Source organism: Haplochromis burtoni, unplaced genomic scaffold, assembly GCF_018398535.1.
Source record: "Haplochromis burtoni strain Fernald_Lab_line unplaced genomic scaffold, NCSU_Asbu1 Contig_287, whole genome shotgun sequence".
In the NCBI taxonomy this organism is placed as follows: Eukaryota; Metazoa; Chordata; class Actinopteri; order Cichliformes; family Cichlidae; genus Haplochromis; species Haplochromis burtoni.
The window spans coordinates 56,556-60,169 of NW_024582648.1; positions in this window are offsets into that span (position 1 = coordinate 56,556).

The window sequence follows — 3,614 nt, forward strand, 5'->3', positions numbered from 1 at the left end:
AGTGCTTATAAATGTTCCATATTGCAGAAAGAAGTTGTGTGGTGTGTGTGGGGGGGGGGGGGGGGGGGGGGCTCCCGGATATAAATCTTAAAGGAGCACAAATTATGTACGAAGCTTTAAACAATCTACTTACTCACAGTATGCTCAAATTGTTTTCTAGAGAATAAGTTAAATTTAAAACATTCATGTATCCGTACGACATAAAAAAGGAGTGAAGCTGTGGAACACACTGAGTGATGAACCGTCCCAGCATGACTCTATTAAAAAGCAGCACAAAAATATGTTTTTGCAAGGTACAGAGTGTGCACTATTTAAACACTATGTGTGTTTATACATGTATGTGTGTGTACATTTATGTGTATATATACATCTGTAAATATCTAAATCTCTTTTCATGTTACCTAATTCATGTAACAAATTATAAGAAAGGATTTATGACAGGACAGGGCATAAACAGGGGGAAACTTGTGGTTATAAGTTACTAAATAGTTTCAAAGTAGAGGGAATAAATAAGATTGTCTCCTCGTACTCATATTAAACAGTTGTAAAGTTATTTATTAAGATTTGTCATTTTACTCTGGGGCGGGGGGGGGGGGCGTCTGTCGTTGTAGTGTCTATTATTTAATCTCTCTCCTGTGTTGTTGTTGTTTTATTATTTTCAACATGTTCAAAATAAAGGCACACATCCCATCTCATAATACAATAAGGATAAACATTATAAGCTCCTAAATCTTTTATTTAGCCAACTTTTACTGGAGCTGAGCATATTTATTTAGCATGTTTTGATATGTTTTTCTTTTGTTTTCTGAGCAAGTCACCATTTCATTATCTTGACATCACACATCAGATCAACATCCAAACACTTGCTTGGACATGTGTGTTTCTTTTGCTGCTTAAAACCCTTTTTTTGCATTTTAAAACCACCTTGATCACCTTTGGTCAGCCAGGTGCATTGTTACCATTCAGTCTATTCAAGCAGCAGGTAACAGCCACTCAAGCACATTAGCATTTGTTTATGCATATTGACTTCCAGGCTGAAAACAGGTCAAGTCTTCTTTGAACAACAATTGATGATAGGCAGGAATACTGTAGCCCTCCTGGTGTGCCTCTAATTTAATCTGGAAGAAAGGTGATAAGTCTTTCATTTTTGGCTCTATTGAGTTTTTTTAAGGGTTTCATCTACTAAGTGATGCATTTTCACATATTAAACTGAGCAGTTATATCTTCAACTCACAGGATGGAAAATATTTGTTCCTTGAACAAAATGCTCCATCCTTTCACCACCACAAGTTTGCTTTGTTTGTGCTTGTGCATGTGAGAGTGTTGCCCTACAGTTCAGAGGTCTTTAAGCTCATCAGCAGGGAGATAAGATTATCCCAGAGGAATGCAGAGGTGGACTCCGACACATATGTTCTGTGGATTGCACATGTTTCTGTTCCAGTCTCTTTCTCCAAGACACAATCACTGGTGGCTAAACTCCAGCCCATTCAAGCTCATTTTGATGTGGGGAGGCAAACCGACATATCATGCAGATTAAAGCTGGTCTACCAGGAGTTTATGCAATCGACTGGATATTGTCTGTTTTTGTAATCAGCCAAGTGAATTGCACACTCACTTACATTTACAGTGGCTCTTTCAATCATCACTAACAATTTCAAAGGCTCGGTTCAATTAGTTTTCATTTAAATGGCGCCAGTTCACAATAACAGTCTGCCACTGAAACTGTGGAGCAAAAGCGTCGTTAGATTTATAGTAAAACATTAAGGATAAGGTCAAGTTACATATTTAAAGACATTTTGTGCTTTACTTTAGTGGTAAATATTGTACTTTGTACTCAACTAAATGTAACTAAAAGTTGCATTACTTCAGCTACAACTTTATACAAAACCTACGAGTCTTACAATAAACCATGCGACACATGGATCATGATAAATAAAGCCTGAGCTTTGGGAATTAGCTCATTTAAATGGTTAAACATCTGTAGTGAAAGGGTTACTAGACTTTATTTCATTTTTTTTATGTCACCTTTATTTATTGTGATACTGACATTGTATCCTCTGTATGCTTTAACCACGGGTTTTGTCTTAAACAGAGACAATAACTACATTTTGGTTCTAAAATCTTTTTGTGCTTTTCTACCAGACTCAGACTGTTCAAATCTCACGTGTGCCATCTCCATCCTAAACTTGCAATGTCTTTCTGAACTCCACCCCTGCCATGAAAATATGATAGGAAGATAAGCTGCTACTTTATAAAGGCAGTTTTTCTTGGATTTGATGCTTTGTGTTCCTTATATTACATTTTGACAGTGCACTATGAAACATACAGACATATACAGGATAAGAAAACAAAACATACATGCAAACAAAAAACACATCATCATAACACAATTTACGCTTCATGTCAGGATAAATACTAATAACATAGGATTTGCATAACATAACTTTAAATAAACTATTAATGCTACAGCACAAAAATGACGATGTCGAACTGAAGTGGCCAAATCAGGCGGTCAGATTTGACTTTGATTTTCTCATCAGTTATAATTCATTTACTGTGTTTTATATGCTACAAATGTGGAGTTTGTTGTGCTGAATGCCAGATATCATAATGCCAGTTGTTTCTTTACAATCAGCACGTAGCAGAAGTCTAAAGACTTGAAATAATAATTTGACAAACTGTCAGTGATTACCATGAAAATACAAATTAACAGTGTTTTTATGTTAAATATGAAGAGCTAAGTTGGTCAGATGAACAAATAAAAGTGAGATTGTTTACTCTTTACTATTATATTAAACACCGATTTTCGGGAACTACTAAAATGCTGAATAATAAGTATCATCGCTATTCTTATTCTCATCAATGTGCGTATGCTGCACAAGCGTATTGCATTATGTACAGTTTTCATACACCTGTCACCACCAGATAATAACTCTGGTGATAATAGACTTCTGCTGCTGCACGGCGGTCGTCTAAACAAACATTTGACAAGACAACAGACTTGGTAATGAGAAAACACGTAGATGGAAACATTTTCTTTCTTTAAATGAGGCGATGAAGGCGGATGTTTGTTTAAAACAACTTCTGGAAATTTGAAGCACAGAGTTAGTTTCTGTGCCTTTACATTTGCTTTTCTTTCCTTCAATCCTAAAACTCGGATCAATTCCCATCTCCAGATGCTGACAGAGATGGAATTTGCCCAGATGCATTCAAGCGTCTGTTTCTGTGCGTCTGTTTGCAAGCTTCTGTTCTACCCTTATCTGGATAACATGCAGACACCACAGTCCAATCACAGGCAACCTTTGATGTAATATATGCTACAAACAAAGGTCAGTTGATGGCCAGTTTTTTTCTAGGCAAAATTAAAGCTCTTGCAAAGAACACATAAGGAAAGTGCATGCTTTTTTTTTTCTTTTTTACTTTGTTTTTACAGCATAGTGTGATCTAATCTAAATTACTCCTTTGAAAGTCTTTTATTTTTCTTTTCATTCAAAGCTCATGTCTCACGTAACGCTTTGTTAAGTATGGTTGCAGAAAATGTGTTAATTAGAAAGAAAGAAAGAAAGAAAGAAAGAAAGAAAGAAAGAAAGAAAGAAAGAAAGAAAGAAAGAAAG